Below are 18,001 nucleotides of genomic sequence, written 5' to 3'. Positions count from 1 at the left end.
ACAAAAGAAAGAAACTAATTGAAGCATCTAAAGCTTTCAGGTCAAGTCAGCGTTGATCTAGTACTCTTGTTTCCATTTTTGTTTTAGCTTAGCAATATCTTCATGGGATAGTGAGCAGGTCAAGTCTCCGAAGAGCTCATAACTTGGCTCTGGATTTTGTCACTCGCATCATGTCAAAAGATGTCACATCAAGTCAGACTTCACAAGGGCAACAGAAGGATCAAGTACCCAGGCGCGACTGCATCCAGCAGAGAGAGAGATCCAGGGCCAACAGAAATTCTCCCAAGCGCCTCCCAGCAGCTCAGAACAACAATAATAAAATTGAAGATGTGAGGGAGGAGCCTAGCAGCTGCTGAGCTGACTCATTACATAATGAACATTCTCGGCACTTTTGTAAGTTTGTCTGATCTTCAGCCCAGCTTCAAGAAGTTCCTCACACATGTTTTATCCCAACTCTCCATTTCTGCCATGTTTTGATTTTCTTTTTATGTGTGCCGTGAATGTATAAACACATCTCTCAGGCAGTTTCACATCAAGTGAAACCAGAGAGAAAATAGATATTAAGCTTAATTATTTGTTAAAAGGCTTTTAGCCAGACTTCTTTCTGACACCCACTATGTGTTGAGCAGGAGGGAGGCTCCCTTGTCTGTAGCTGAAATTGGCAGCTAATGTTCCACACGGCCTAAGATGGCAAAACTGTGACCTGAGTTAGTCAAGGGAAACTAAAAGGAAGGCAGATTTTTTTAAATTAATGCTAGATGACTGAATTGTTAATTCTCTTTGCTATCAGGGACTGCTTCCTACAACTTTGTTGTCCCATGTATGGATCTTCGCCCACTTCTGACAATCCCAGATGTGTCGACATGGGAAAGCCCCTTCTTGTGTTTGTGCTTTCGTGGACAATGTTCATGTGAAACTAAAATCATGACTAAATTTCCCTTTCATGCAGATTTAAAGTTTTTCGTACTCTCCCTTATCATCATTCCTCATATGGGATTTAATGAAGAAAAGCTTTCAACAAACATTTGATTTCAGGGACACACTTCAATTTCATTGACTTCTGCAGGACCTAAGTATACCCAGCAAAGCATCTGGTGCAGACAAATGTCAAAGGTAGAACAAAGAAATAGGTGGATTGTGGGTGTGATCAGTTATGTCAAATCCTACAGTTTTTTACTGAGTTGGAGCCTCAGTGTTTGGTAATTTTTACCTTGCCTTCCTCTTCTTCCTTTAAATGGCACAGTATAGATACATTTTAATCACACACTTTGTTATATCCAAATATTTGCTGCTGCTAGCCACGTTCCTCCCTTCCCATTGAGAGATACTTCCCACCCACTTCCATACTCTTCCTACATCTGGAAACCCCCACAGATGTTTGCTCTGTAAAACCACCCTCAGTTCCAGCAGCAGAGTGCCTGTAGCTACACTAAGAATCATAAATTAAAATAACCTAGGAAGGCCAATACACGTGGAAAGTCCTGCAGAAGCAGGGAAATAATCCTCTGCAGAGATGTGAATGCTTTCATTATGATGAAACAGATTCTGTAGCCAATTTATCTAAACACTGTTGTGCTTTTCAATACTCAAAGAACAACAGATATTCAGTTAAAGTCACTTTTTAAAAAAATGATCATGTCCTCTGTGCATCTGAAATTCAAGGTCTACCTAAAGGTGTCAAATGTAGGCATCTAACGAGAGGCAACAAAATTTGTACGATGGTTATTGGGCCAATGTAGGCATGGTGAATTGTTTTCTGACATGGGTCTGAACCAGAATCCCCAATCAATCCCCGACCCGTGCTGTAGCACTCGAGAGCATCTGTCCCCCTTTCTTCCTTCCTAGTACTGAGCTGGGTCAAAAGTGGAGTGGGTCTTTTGTCCCAAACTGGGTTTCAGTGTAGCCCAAGACAGTAGCAACCTCAGGAGAGCCCAAGAACCCACTGTCTTCTCACTATTTGGGGCTGAACCTTCACAAGGATCTGAGACTTTGACACCATCAAAACTGAATCTCAACCTGGAAATGATTCTGTATCTAGAGTCTGGAATCATACTCAGGATGCTTACATCATCTGTAGACAATGATCAACAAAACCCCCAAAATATGGAATCCTTCCTCAAGCTGCTTACCTAGCAATATAGTTCACAGGATGGCTGCAAATATGAAGTCTGGACATTAGACTGGTTAATCAAGCACCTCAGAAAGGGACATTTCACTTTGAAGATAAACACAAGGTGACATACCTGCTCTGAAGAGTTCAGACATAGCTGCGTGTAGAGAACAGCAGTAAGAGGAGCCAAAATATGGTTATCAGTTTATTAAAAATCCTGTGTTGCTATGCTTGTTGTTTATGTTGTTACCCTAACTGTAAAATGGGGATAATATTTCTCTCTACATTGTAAATGGCTTTTAAAATTGATTTTATGATTGAGTTGAAAAAGGTAACAAAATAATATTTTGCGCATCTAATCTCTGACAGGACATACAACCAAATGGCAAAACCAGAAGGAATTTACACAGGTTAGAACTTTATTTCACACTGAAAGACTGTGAGTGCAGAGATTTTTGTGCCAAACTCCGATTAATATGCAACCTCACTATTGGATTTTAAAGATATCTCCTTTTATGAGTCACACTTGAGTATTTTTACTCTGGCTGTGATTGCTTTCACAAAAACAGTCATAATAAGCCTTCCATACTGCCCAATAGCACCTCAATAAGAGCCACCAGAATCAAGGCACACAAAGAAGTCATATATATTTATCCTGTGCAGCAGTTCACCTGTTTCTTGTAGAGTTGCATAAAACAAAACTTTTTCAGTCTTGATATTCTGCTACTTCCTTCTTCTGTTGAAAGAAGAGCAAGACAGCATTCACATGTATTACTCATATGACTTACAGTAGGATCAGTTTGCTTTAATTTAAAACTGTGTGACACTGTACAAAAATAAAGGGTGTTATTTACTTCTCTGATACCACAACCATGCTTAGGGTCTCAGTAGTTTAAGTACTGGGATGTCATAATCATCTGGAATACCATGGCACTCATTTGGATTATTATACTCTACCAAAAAGGATAAAAATACACCTTAACTTCACTGTAGATATATCTGCTTTGGAATCGGTCCCTGCTCTGGAAAACAATTTAATGCAAAGTGGGAATGGGAAAAGAACATTTTATCTTCCCTTTTGCAAGTGGAGACTGGGAGATTTGGCTCCTAATCCAGAGCTCATTGACTCAATGGCAACCCTTCCAAGTGACTTGCTGAAGGTCATCCAAGGAACTTTTCACAGTATTAATCAAAAGCCTATCCTAACTGCAGAGAAAAGAGCTTGCAAGAAGAAAAGAAATACATACTTGATATGCTTCACCTTTTCTTCTGCAAGCTCCAGAACCTCTCACAATCATGCAAGCCAGGAGTAAGTTTTATTTTACACTGTTTGTCAAAAGCTGTCAGGGTTCAAGTCAAGGCTTGTATGCAAAAGCTCTCTTTTCTCTTAATGGTGTAGCCTCTCCCATTATCAGATGAACAAACAGATTATGATGTTTTAGGCGGGATCCACACAAAAGGTTTTGGGGTTTAACAGCTTCTCTTCTGGTCATGTCTGAGCATGTCTTTCAAGTACGTACATTGCAGTATGAGGTGACAGACACACATAGAAAATATAATTTAGCCATTCTCACATGGAAGGACCTTGGGCCTGGAAAACGCCGAAAAGCGTTTTGTTCATATTCTTCTTTTTTTTTTTCATTCTTTTCATTTCTGGGAGAATGGAACCTGCCTTCCAGATCACCAGACTTGTGTTGGCAGAAGCTTAACAAATTAGACCACCTGATTTAACCTAAATCTAATATCCAGGGAAAGAATTTCTCTGAAGCTGGAATGGAGAGAAAACCCCAAGCTTAAATCATGGGACAGTCGAGTGTTGATGGTCACTTTATGAAAAACCATCAATCTCAGCAAATTTCACAGAGTGTGGTGCATAGTCAGATTTCTTTACTGCTTGTATACAGTTACTCAGATCAGGAGCTAGGTTAGAGAATACCTAAAAGTAAACTATTATTGAAACAACTAACAACTTTCCAATACAATCTGAAATCGTGGCCTTCTTTTTCTGTGTGATCAGCTTTATAAACATAAATAACAGCAGTTCTTTCAAGCAGTAGCTATATCTATTACTAAAGTAATATTGACAAGAATATAAATAAGTTCCCCAGCACCAGGGAGGGATCAGATTGAAATTAGTACTGAGAAACTAAACTTCAGAAAAATAAGAGAATTACTCAAAGAGATCTTCATAGCAAAACCTAGGGAATTAAAATCATTAAGTCTTTGCTGGCAGGATTATTACTTCTCCCACACCTACTGTTTCTGAGTTTTAAAGATTGAGGTTGCTGTAAAAAACAAGTACTACAATAAGAACAGGTGTAATAAATCAGTAACTTAATGAACAATAGGTCATCAAGATCAATTAGTGTTCATTCAAGAGGTGTCAAGGAGTTCAGGAATAAAATAAATTAATTGATAATAAAAAATACAACTCTAATACCCTTAACAATTTAGAGACGTAAATATTTTAAAACCAGTGACCTCTCTGATCAGCTATTCTGTTCACTGCAAAGCACCAGACAAAGATTTTTATGAAATGTTTTCTGTATCACATTCGTAACATTTGACTGAGGCATAGTGTTTCTATTCAAAATGCAGTGCTCTGCAGTCGAACCTTAGAATATATAAGTCATTAGGCATGAAAACAAAAAATATGAGAATGCTACTAAAGAAATAGCTGTTCTTCTGGTCCTTTTGTCACAGTAGAGTTAAGGCATACAGAACAGCAGAATAAAATAAAGTGAAGATGGACATAATGAGAAAATTAGTTCAAGCGAAGGGATATAAAGGTAAAACTAGTTATGTATTTGTGTCGTAGAAGTCTCCTCCATGTGATATCCCAGAAGTAAAAAGCTTACAGGAGTTAAAAGCATTAAAGACACTCCTCTAAGTAGTGAGAATACCCTCAATTACATTAATGATCGTAAAACTTACTAAGTAAATACATTAGCAACATAAGCATTTATACTTGAAGGTGAAAGGGAATGAGGAAACACTCAGAATGGAAATATACCTGTGGCAGATTGTTAGATAATTTTCTTCTATTGGGCTCCTTATGTGTTCTGAGTTACCTGCTGGTAATTGTTCCTAGAGCTGAATCAAAGGTATAGCCAGGGTCCAAGGTGATAATTGCAATGTTCATTATTAAGAAATAGGACTTATACCAATTTCAAATGTGAGGATCCAATAGTGAAAGAAGATGTAGAAACTTGTGAGAACAAGATATTTATAATGCATATAAATAGCTTTTGCCTATATCCTCTGCAGTCACGAGGAAAGATGATACTCTTTGGGTTTTGGGTCCTAAGCTGAAATCTCTCAGAAGTTCATATATTCTCAAACAACTCTTGGATTATTTATCCCTTATTTGGTTGTGCTGCTTTCTATGTCTTGATATAGAGCCACAGAACAGTCAGTTATTTACTTTTCAATAAAAGTAGGGGTTCTAGTTTACATTAAAACATTCCTCTGTAAACTGATATTCCTTCAGGACACAAAACCCCAGAACTGACTGAAACGTCCTTTTCAACCAGAAGTCTTCATGTACCACACAGTCTGCAGACTAGTTTGAAGGTGTGAGAGGAAGCTTATAGGAAAAGGAAATTCACCTGCTTGTTTGACAGTGATCATCTATGTGATGCTTGTAATGGGGTCTAAGCCTTCATCAGGAAAACCTGAGGTTCCACCCAGTCAAGACAGTGAGGACCGATGCCCTAGGAACAAAGCGGGCAAAACTAAAACCGAATAGAACTAGTACACTGTAGTAAAGAGTCAAGTGCAAGAAGTGAACATGTAAAGGGTGAAAAATAAATACTTTAATGCAGTTAATGTCTTCTTTGAAACCACCCATTAAAGACAATTTCATGTTTAAGAGTCAGAGCCTAGCTACCTTCAAGGGGTTAATATTGATGGCCTTACTCAGCATCAGTGATTCTGGTAGTCTTAATCACACTGGAATAAAGTGAAATAGTAAGAGCTGCACCATTGTCTTTTTGCTATGGCAAAGCTGAATTCGAAACACTGGTGTTTTATAAGTGTAATTTAGGGTAGATCTGTTTTTGCCCACTCTTTGATTTAAAGTTAGTGAGGAAAGAGGTGAGGAGCTGATGCTGTAAATGACACTGGTTGCTCATTTGCGTATTACCAGCACATTAATGAGCACCGACTTAAATCAAGGCCAGAACCTCAGTGTCTTGCAGAATCAAGCCAACCTTGTCCTATTGTCCCTAATATCCAAACCACTGTCACACAAGTGGAATTTCATGTGATGTCAAGGCAAGATGGATTAAAACACCCATGTATCTGCACTATAGCAGCCTTTAAAGATAACAGAGAGTAATTTTTCATCATTAGGCAAGAAGATCCACAAGATTACACAAGGCTTGCCGTGAGCAAACAGCATTACAGTTTAAACCATGACAGATGCTCTGCATGATTCCTGTGCCTTGAAGAATCCGAGGAGAAGCTCGCTAGCCATCCACCCCACTAACTGCCATAGTATGCACTAAACTAGTTAACATCAGAAATCCCTGCACCACTCTACCTCGGAGGCTCCACACCCAAAAGACTCCCAGGCTCCACAGTCATCATAAATACTTCTGATGAGGAGCTTTCTCTATGTCTTCTGTTTACACAAACTTAGTACTTCAGTGTTAGAGCCTGCTCCTGCCTCCATTCAAATCAATGGGACTTTTGCCATTCTCTCTTATGAAAGTAGCCCCTAGCATTGCATTACGTTTGATGATGATGGATCACTATTATTCCCTTAGAAGAACAATAGCTTAGCAACCATGCCAAGAAATATGCATGTGCTTAGCTTTAAGCACCTGAATAGTCTTATTGGTTCCAGTGGAATTACATTAAGTGCCTGAAGTTAAATGTTCTTTCTGTTTGTTTTAACCTAGCTAACCCCTGAAATCCTCCTCTGTTAAGTAAAGGTACGTTCCGTTAGAATACATACGGATACTATCAGGAAACGTATGGCTGATCTGGCTTTATACTACAAGTCTTATAATCGAGTATGCTGAGAATAAAAATACAAACATATTCAATGAATTTGCAGTACTCCTAAGTTTGTGTTTTGGGGCTTGTACAATAAAAAATAAATAAATAAATAAAAAGCTGCTGAGGTTTATATAGAATATAATTCTGAATAGAAGTACAATATATTGGGTCATTTACCAAATATAGGAAACATATGTTATTCAACATGGTGACTCACACAATGAGTAATGTAGTCTAAAGGGTATATTCTCCCCTGTGAGCAGACATAACTCTCAATAACGCTAATAGACCCATAAATCCCAAAGAGCCTCATCAAGCTGAAAGTATCTGAAGCCTTGTGAGCTGTGCAGTCTGTGCAAGGCCATTTTAGCTCTTCACTAGGACATCCAGCGCAACCCTCTACCCTGCTTGGCCCTTGGAGAGCAGTGGTTCAGTGGCAGGTGGTTACAGAGGTGCCCAAGAGTCCACGCCCAGGCTGGAGGGCCCCTGCATCCCTGGATAGGGAGCTATACATTAGTAGTTCCTGTACTCAGACCCAGAAATTCTTCCTGAGGCTGTGATGGCAGCTGCAAGGCTAAGATCTGCTCCTTCTCCAGGCAAGACATTGACTGTCAGGCCAGTCCCAAGACAACCTGCCTGCTTAAGAAATCCAGTCTGCTTGGTGAGGAGGGCTTCCAGCTCACTGTCATCTTTGAGGGGGAGGAGACATATGTTTCTCGTTGCCATTGTTGATCATTTTGGATAACAATTCTGGGACTATACGGGACTCCTCAGGCTTTGCTGGAGCTATCTTTTAGACTGAGGGCTCTCGCTGAGGAAAGTGGAATTATATGTAAGTATTAGGAAGCACCAAATCAGCAATTTATCAATAGACCTCCCTGGAACTGGGCTGGATGCTTGGGGAGAGCGAATCTGTGGTATATCTCATGAGGCAATCAAAGACTTCTAGAAAGGGGAATATTTTCCCTTTTGAAACAGGGAATAACTACAGCTCCACTTCTGGAGTGGTAGAAGACTACAAGCCAAAGTGCAGCCTTAGCTAACAGGAAATCCTAAAGCGTTAGAGCTTTACACTTTCCCTGAACTACAGGATACATTGAAGTAATTTTCCTCTGGGCCAGAAGTCCTCAGAAATTATAACGCTCCTGTAAAAACAGAAAGTGGGGTTTGTGAGATCTGATTTTAGGCAGCTTTTCTAGCATAGTGGGATTTATGTGATTATACTACCCCCGTGGCTATGTATACTTCTCTGGAAATGCCTAACTCTCAGTTTCAAAAGTTCCTAATAACTTCCAAAAGAATTTTGACAAAAAGGTAGGTGTATCCAAAAAACTCCACAAGTTCTGTGAAATTAGGCCTTTGTATAGACAAGAGAAAGGCTTATTAGTACCTCAGTTGGGAGGTTTTATGAGATATCTAGAGAGCTACATGAGAGAGACATGCTAAATACATCCACGCTGCTAAATAAGAGAGCCAGGAAGGAAGCCTAGCCTCTGGACACTTGCTCATCCACAGGCTGTATTTCTTAGTTCGCCCTTGGCTATGTCTTAAATGGCCCCAACCAGCTCTCTGCAAGACAACACCCAGCCTTGATTCGAGGAACAATTTGTCCAGGGGCTGGAGGATGCATGAATGAAATCTTCTCACTAGACCCTAGCTGCTGAGTCCACCGACACTATCGCAAAGGCATTGCACCATCCATGTCCACATGCTTTACCCTAGGATGTTAAACATATATCCTCAGTTTCATACTGTATAAACACCACTTGTGTGAGCTGCAACAAAGTCTGACCATTATTTCCAAACACATTAAAATGGAAAAAACAACCCCTTGCCAAGTGCTATACAGTGTGGATGAGATAATTCTGCTTAGAAGAAGCTGGCTATGTAGAGTGAGCCTACTTGTCTACTTGTCCTTAGGACCGAGAATCGCTCGCTGGCTCCCTTTATTCAGCATAGCCCTACACACCAACACCCAGGCCCTGTTAGCTCTGCTCCTCATGGATCTCATTGGTTTGTTTGTTTTTCACAGGACCTTAGTGTCACCAGGAAGAAGTCACTCTGCTAGTGGAAGAACCCCTTGCCAAACTGGGAGGTCTCAGGACTGTAGCAGCAGCTGTCCATCTTCAAGGTTTGTTGTCTGTGGAAAGAACTAGAAGCTATTTTTTGGACACTGAAATTAAATCAATGAGAAGGAGCCCCTCTGAACCCGCAGAAATTGTGATGTGCCTTTCAGCTCAACCTAGCTGTCAGAGTCAGCATAAACACTTCCTGGGTGTCTCTGCTTCACATACAATATCAATCATTTGGTCAAAAAAAACAATGCTAGGGAATAATTGGACAGTTAATTGAAACCCCTTCCTGCCCATGTTGTCCCCTCCGACCTAGAGCCTGTTCAGAGTCCTCCGGAGTCCTCAACACGCTGCTGTGCAGGAGCCTAATTGGTGGCCCAGCTGCAATGCCCCAGCAGGGAAAACTGGCCAGCTCTGAGGACAGCTTTCATTCTGTGTATTTGAGGGAGCAAATGTGCCTAGGAAGGTGAGTTCTGGTGTTTGCTTTAATTTCCCAAGGAGTTAAAAGAACCATTCCAACATTAGCCAGAATGTTGATTATAAACCCACAATTTTCTGTAATTGGGCCTCATTAATAAATTCCTCAAGTGCTTCAAAAGGCAAGAGAGGTAAAACAAGAGCCACAGGGATCAGAGCAATGGGGATCTGTAAGGATTCCCGACCGTGTTGTTAATTCCACTTAATCAGCTCAGAGAAGCTCTGTATTCAAAAGAAAATAACCATGACTCACAGAATACCCCTGCCAGCAGGGAATGGGATTCTCTCCATTTATAGTAATATTTTCCCCAATTTTTGTCCTTTCCTTCATTATGGTTTTGAGCAGGGAAAGCAACGCTCTGTCACAGCACCCTGAGCACGCTCTGTGGCCCTGGGCCACAACGCATAAGTCCCACTGCAGTCTGGAAGAGCTGTGCTGCTGGGCAAGGCTAGCTTGCGTCCCGCAGGGTTTTGGGAAACAATCCGAATGTGCCAGAGGGTTTTCCATCATGCCCAGACTGAGAAAAGTTTGAAGCAGTCTCAGAGGCATATCAAGGCAGATTCAAGATTTATTGCTGTTTAAAGGGACACAGATAGGAGCAAACTTTTACAGACAGAGCAAGCCTTTTTCTCTGCTCTAAATGGCTTGCAATGAAAGACAGACAAAGACAAGACAAATTACAGGGATAATAATTCAGAGCAGAAGAAAACTAGGGATTATGGAGGATGAGAAGGCAGGCAAGTTTGAGAGGAGAAGGTTGCTTTCAGAAAGGATGTGAAGGAAGACCTGAAGGGGTAGATTTCACGGAGCTATACAGAGAGGCTTAAGGAGTGGGCATTGCAAGTGGGGAACCTGCAACGAGAAAGGTAGAATGAGATTGAAGAAAGAGAAAAAGAGAGTAGAAGACTTTTGAGAAAAAAATAGGAAAAAATATCTGGGGGGAGATAGTTTGCACAGGACTTGGAAAATGTTTGAAAATTTGAGAGCATAACAGCCTACAAACAGTTGAAAAGCAAGGAAGGCTGCAAAATGGTCAAAGCAGCTGCTTGTGTTTGCTAGAAACGTCGTATAAGAACTCCTCCTTTCACTTTCTTCCCCAAATGGAAAATGAAGCTGCTAGTATAAATTTATTGGCTGCTGCAGTGTCATGTGTTGCCTGAAGGTGTGCCTAAATATGTACTTCTGTAGATGAAGTGTTGCCTGGGCCTATTTAATTAACTGAGGGTCACACATGAAGCAGCCTGTGTATCCAAGGTGGAAGGTCATAGTTCTCTAAAGCAGTTTTGTGTGTGATTCATCTAGTGAACACATTGCACGGAGTCATTAGGACAGAATGCAAGGGGGGAAATCCTCTCTCAAAACACACACATCTCTTCTATTGCCAGTAGTACCCACAAAATGACTAAGGAAAATGTGTGCTACCATGGACAACAGTTTTTTCTTTAGACACTCTGCTTGAGGTTTTCCAATGCAAAAGTCTTTCTTGAAATGTGAAGTTTTGGTGTCCTGACAAGCAGCAGGAGAGGAACTCCTTTCATTTACAAATGAAAACAGCTCCAATGACCAAGCCCCATTTCTTTCTCTTTTCAGCTTGCAGACTTGCTTCCTTACTTAATATCTGGGAATCCTCTAGTCTCAGCATCTATTTACTTTATTTTATTTTTATGAGTGTCCTTGAATGTAATGGAAGAATAAACATTTCAGTTTTCACAGCCTTGTCTCTTTTCATGGGAGCTTAGCTGCGTCCAGTGTGTTTACAAAACATAGCTGCGTCATCGCATTTGTTAATTTGATGATTCTTGGGCTATCTATATTTTTGGCTGCCACGCTCACATTTAAGTGTAGAGTTTGCTATGTTTTGTTAGGTCCCAAGAGAATTTCTTAATCACAGTTTTACACTCCAACAGGACCAGCCAGTTTTATAACTCACAGAATGACGAAGTTGTTAAAATTCATAGACCACGGATGGCAACGCCGTCACAGCGAGGAGTCAGCCCATGTTTCCCTTCCTGAATCCATGCCAACATCCGGAGGGGCTGCCTTCTAGAAGGGAAAATGCTGTCAGTCTGAAACCCTCCCCTACCCCTTGAGCGTGTGGGTGGGTGCGTATGTGTATGTGTGTGTGTGTGTACTGGGGTCAGGAGGCAGGGTGGAGGTGATCCTGATCTCCATCATGTGAGGCAGAATATTGCAGGAGGGGTGATGATAATCCAGACTTATATCTCTGAAAATTTGAAAATGATGAGTTAAAGTAACACCAAATTCAAGTCCTGTTAAGCAGGAAATAGGAAGCTAGGACATACAGCACCTCCAAGTGGTAGGGAGCCAGGGGATGGCTGCACAGGGATGGGAGAAACGTGGGCTGGCCAGTGATGGGGCAAGCCTTGATGGATCATGGACATGGCTAAGAAAACTTGACTGAAGATGCAGGAGGACAGTACTGGGCTCAGTGCGCAGCTCAGCTAAAGTAAGCAAAGGCATGTTTCTCTCCAGCTGCCAGTGAAAAACATATAGGTAAAAGCAAAGCAGGTAGACTTGTATGTGCTATGGCTTCTAAAGAGTCAATGGCCTTTGGAGAGGTTAAGATGGAAATTGTGGTAGTGAATATATGTTGCAAGATGTGGAGGGGGCAAGACGAGTGAGAGCGAGCAAGCTGTGCATTTCTATTATGTGAGAGACACTGTAACCAACATGTAATGGAGCTGTAAAGGCTTTTTGGTTAAAAACCCTGCCTCTAGTTTCTTTTCCTATTCTGCCAACAGCTTTGCTCTCTAAATGTTATTTCTAGTTCACTCTTGAAAAGTGTAAAGCAAAGATGAAAGAGCTGCGCACAATTTCAGCAGGTCTTTTGCCCACAGCTAGGCACCAGAACATGTCACCTGCACAGCTTGGGAGTAATGACAGCTGCCTAAATGCATGTTAAGGGGAAAATTGCTCCTTCGTTTAATCACTAAGAAATTTACTGGCAAAGAGTTGAATTAATGCAGTGCCAAGACTGCATACTTCAGAATACTGAGTTCAGCAAAACTTAAGCTTCTGAAAACCAGGAAAAGTAGAGCTAAGGCACACGCTAAGCACCTTAGCTCTGTCCCTTTTGAGCAACGCCCCAGCTTGCCCATTGCACGCATCCTACCTTTGCAGATATCACAGAGCTTCTGGGCCACGACCACTGAAAGCAAAACTTACATTTCAGAGAGCTGCACTTGATGGGAGGAACCCACACTCACTCAAGCACTGAACCTGCTTCCCTGAAACAGCATTACTCCTATTGCATTTTTTAACCCATCTCTCCTTATGAAAAAATGCTTTTCAAAACCATACTCTCACTTAAACATCTTTAACTCACATATTCATCTTATATCCCACCTTGCTACTGATTATCTCCCTGGCAAGAAGACCTTTGTACATCATGAAGTGGTAGAATAAGGTTGTTATACTTCACATACTTTCATCTTTTCCCTTTAATCTCCCACACGGTAGAGGCCTGAGAAAGATCTGATTCTTTCCCTCAGACCTGCCCAGCTCATCTGTGACTGCTGCTGCTGCTGCTCAGGGCAGCCCTGCCACACGCTGCTGGAGGAGAGGTAGCTATGGCTGCTCCATGGGGCCGTGCAGAGGCTATGTTTCATGGGCTTCATGGCCTAGAGGACTGCCAAGCACGGCTTGCTGAGGGACAAAAGTATAGCTTGCTGAGGGACAAACTGCAGCAAATCACCCGAGCTACTTAAGAAGAAACTGGGAGAGAAGGGAGTTGACTGTTTTACTCTGTAAGCCCCTTTGCTTCCTCATTGCCTCTCATAAGGTCCCGTGGCCTACTCTAAGAGCAAATCCTAACATCTCCGTGAGCCACACGTAGAACTTATCCAAGTGATGAGAGTATAGGTACCCCGAGCTTGAAAGTGCTACTCTTTTAAACAAGCTTTTAGAAGGCTGAGAGAGGGACTAGCTTTAGACTGTGCACTGGACATTACCTTTAATATATACCTGCGGCAGAAGCAGAAAAGGGACGAGAGTGCTCAGGGTGGCTCTCCTTACCTTTGCTCATGTGAGTAGCTTCCCTGAAGCGGGATGAAGTCTGTATCTGAGTAAGGCATATCCACATGAAAGGAGATTTCAGCAAGTCTGGAGGGCTCAGTTTTTAGAGATTGAAACTGAGGACCAGGTAGTACATGGTCTTGAACAAATGTCCAAGAGCATGCTAGGGAAGTGAAAATGCCTTCCTGTGCACAAATAGAGTCCCTGAGCATGGGAAGCCTTGCACAAAACCCAAGCCCAGGGCTGCACTGGTCACAGTAAATAAGATGAAAAAAAAGGGGGCATAAACAGTGAAACTGGAGGAAAGTATGCAGTGAACCTTGAAATAGGGTGGTTAAAAGAGTTCTGCTCTCTCCAGAAGCTCCAAGAGGTCCATCAGTTATTCTAGTCGTGTGAAATTCAATGTTTCCTCACACTCTTCCCTGGGCAGCACAGCTCAGGACTGTTTTCCACCTGGGCCTCGTCCTTAAGCAACAACGAAGGTCTTTAGTAAGGGGTAGGAGGGGAATGGAGGAAGAACTGTTGTTCCCTTCACTCTAAATAAACATGACACCCTGCGCTGAGCTTGCCTGGAGGTAAGGACAAAATCTGCCAGCTACATAGGTATGTCTTCACAAGGAACGTACAGCCCTCTCTGCATACACAACCGTCATCAGCAGAAGGAGAAACAGTGGTGCCATTGAGCAGCCCCAAGAGCAGTGTTAGCTGCCCGGCTCTTCCGTCCTCTCCCATGAATGAATTATTTATTAACAACAATAAATTGAGTGATAACAAGAGCCAAGGAACTTGCAGCCTCTATCATGCATGAAGGCACCAGCTGAGTGCTTCCTGGGCCATTAGTGCTGGCACTGGCAATCCTCAGAGTTTATCGGTAGGGAAAGGGGGAAGAGGGAAGGGTTTTTTGTACCAGGTCTGCCACTGAATCACAGTTACAACTGAATTTTCCCTTGGGATTGCAAACTATAGCCCCGGACTTCCCAGGTACTTTGGCAATCAGACTTCAGCCTTCCACTTGGCCACCCCGGGGCAGGTAAAGCTACCTCCTGCAGCGTGAAATGCAATCCCATATGGCAGAGAGAGTGTCTGCCTTGTTGGCCATGCCTGGGTGGAAGAAAGGGTGGCTGCCAGTGTGCCTCGTACAGGGAGCTGCGCTCCTCCCCAGCTCCAGGGTGTGCGCTGCCAGGGGGCCTGTGGGAGGCAGGATGGGGCAGGCAGCGCAGCAGAGAAACCACAAGCAGGGAGTGGCGAAAGGACTGCCTGGAGGGAGGCCTGGGAAGAGCAGAGGGCTTGCCTCAGTGGACCCACACCTCAGTCTTGATGAAGAAAAAATGGCTTTCCTAGGGAGGCAGAGAGGATAGTGTGGAGATTTTTGTAACCTAAGCAGCCTCTGAAAATTGCTGCACTGGAAGTTGGGCTGGATTTGCTCTGCAAGGAGGGGAGATGCGCTTTAATGTATCTATCTCACACAGTAGATTTGAGTTTTTCCATCTTGTTTTTGTTTAAAATGTATTGCTCTGATAAAATTTAGCCCCAAAGACTGGAAATCTATCATAGCTTTTGACACACTCCTTGGTGCGACAGCTATGCCTCAAGACTCAGGCGAATGCAGTGTCCCACCACATCTTGCCCTCTTCCACTAACCATACCAAAGTGTTGCTGAGCTCTTTTCTCCCAGAAATAATCAGTAGCAGAGGAATCACAAGGGCACAACTTAGCCACTGGCTTGTTTCAAGACAAAGCATTGTGCCTTTATTCTGCATTGTAATGATCTTGCACGATAGTGCACCCTTATGCTTTGGTGTAAAGTTCTCTCTTCCTGAACCCTGACAAAGAGCTTAGACCAGAATAATAAAGAAATTTCATCTTTGTGATTCTTTTCTACAATGGAAAAATGCAGGTTAGCCATAGCTAACAATCTCCCCCTTCCCCCTTCTTTTTGCTATTAAAAAACAAAAGTCCGTTGCAGATTAAGTAGGAACTACAGAATAACAGATGCTACCACCTAGAAATATGTTCTTCTCATTCAAGCCCAGATTACCTATACATCATCTAAGAAAAAGATACAAAATCTGTAAAGCTATGTGTCGTTTAAGACACAGAACTCTGACAGAATTAATGAGGTCTTCCCAAAGCACAGGATTAGCAGTATATCTATTTGATAAATAATAGTGCTTGCTTTAATCTGCAAGTTTTTGGAAGATGTCTGCCTCTTAAAAATGCTCAGGGCTGTTATGCCTCAAAATGAGAGGTGATAGTGAAAAGCAATGGAAAAAAGCTCGAAATCTTGTCCAGGCCACAAGGACAGTTTCTGAATCAAGTTCCTGCTTTATCTGCAGGGATTATGTCCCTTCTCAAGCATTAAAAATATTCTCTGCCTTCTGATTTTACATGGAAGAGAGTGAACTGGTTGGAGATGCAGTTCTCAGGCTCTGTTCTTTCCCATCATGGGCAGGTATGTGCTACACCCATCCCGTAATTACTGCCTGCTCTGAATCTCTTGTGGAGGAGGATTGTAGTTTGCCAGCATATTTCAAACAACTCTCCATGTCAATGGGAGTGCTCCCATGAAAACATTCTGGCTTGTTAACAGGTCCAAAATCAAATATGTGTCTGCCAGATAGAGGATCATCCTAGCTAAAGATGAAAAATGCCTTAGATCGCAGAGTCCATCCCCCTGCTAAGGTAGGATATAGCTCCCAATAGACACACATATCTCTGCTGTGCTTCTTGATTTCTCTGCACAGTGCATGCCAAAGGCTTTTATCATCAGTCCAGAGGAGGATCTACACAAGAGAAATTCCAAAACAGCATCAGGGAACACAGTATGCTTTTTTTCTTTTCTCTCTTATTATTTCCTCACATTAAACAATTCATTGACTTTAATTGTGCTCGCCTCAGGCAAAGAAGGCTGGCAAATTTGAAGACCATTTTTATTATGAGTTAGGTGAGTTTACTTGCCAAGCATACTTTCCCAAGTTCTCTGAACGTCCTACTCATCAGTCACTAACAAAGGCCCCATTCACACATGGGCTACCAAACGGGTTTGAAACATGGTTCAGAACCGGCCCAGGGTGAAGGCTTTCAAACTCCCCCTCTTTCTGCTGCTATGGCATCCAAGGTCATCTATCATTAAAGAGGATGCTTAAGTCTCAGTAAGGGGAGGACTTGCCTAAAGGAGGGCTTAAGCGGAATTGCGATGCCTTGGAACAAAATTGCAATCCCCAAACTTCCTACTCTTAAGCGTAGCAGCCTCTGTTATTTGACTGAATGGTCTCACGGTATACCAAATTCTGCTCCTTAGCATGCCCAAGTCTGATACACACTGAGCAGTCCCCTTATTTCTGTATGCAGCTAGTAGCCGTTCCCTCTCTAACGTAGTAGCCCCTGAGATGGGTGACAAGGGTTCAGTTCCATCTTCAGCCTGAGGAGGTTTAAGTATTTCTCATTTGCCCATTGAGTGGCCCCAGCACTCGAATGTGGAGGGTAGAAAGACATCGTCCTGTTTTCTGGTTGAAGCTGGATCCAAGATAAAAATAAGATGAAGCAAAAGACAGTTTGTAGAAGAGAGAGGATGAATCCGTAGTGGTTAGGACACTTGGGTAGGAGACAAAGCTTAAATAAATTTCTTTAGGATGAGGATGGAATTCAGCCTGGGTCTGGGTGCTGCACTCTCAGCTGTGACGGTAAGCCCTTTACTAGAAAAAGCCCTTAAATTGTCCTCTGAGATTCTGAGCCTACGCTGCAGCCGCTGCGGCTTTGCAGCAGGCAGAGTGCCTGTGAAGCACCCACCAGGCCCGACTGGAAAATACCCCTGGGGCAGGGAGTGGGAGTGCTGGGAGTGCCACAGTGGCACACCTACATCATGCCTGCGCTCCAGCCACCACAAAAGCACTCAGAGAAGCTGTTTGAAGTTGACTGCAAGTTAACTTCTCTGTAACCTGTGCCAGAGCAAAATCCTTGCCTCGCTTCTTGAGTCCTATTGTTCAAAAAGGAATTGGGGTCAGAGTGCTTGATTCTGCATTTGTCTGTAGCTGGCATAGTTCTGTGCAGGGAAGTAAAAAGAGACATTGGCTGCCGGGCAATGTCCTGGTAGGGCCTTTGAATGGAGGCAGAGAAAAACTGGAGAGAAGAATGTAGCTGAACCCCCCATAAGGCAGTGAAGTCTCTTTTCCACTTTGCAGCTCGCTGTAGCAATAGAACTGCCTGAAAAATGGACATCAGAATTTTGTTTGTGCTGTATACTTGTCGTTACCTGGGGATAAAGGATAAGCTGTGCAGTTCAGGTCTGGTGGAAGCTCCTAG

Source organism: Struthio camelus, chromosome W (genome assembly GCF_040807025.1).
Source record: "Struthio camelus isolate bStrCam1 chromosome W, bStrCam1.hap1, whole genome shotgun sequence".
In the NCBI taxonomy this organism is placed as follows: Eukaryota; Metazoa; Chordata; class Aves; order Struthioniformes; family Struthionidae; genus Struthio; species Struthio camelus.
This window is presented reverse-complemented; position numbering follows the sequence as displayed.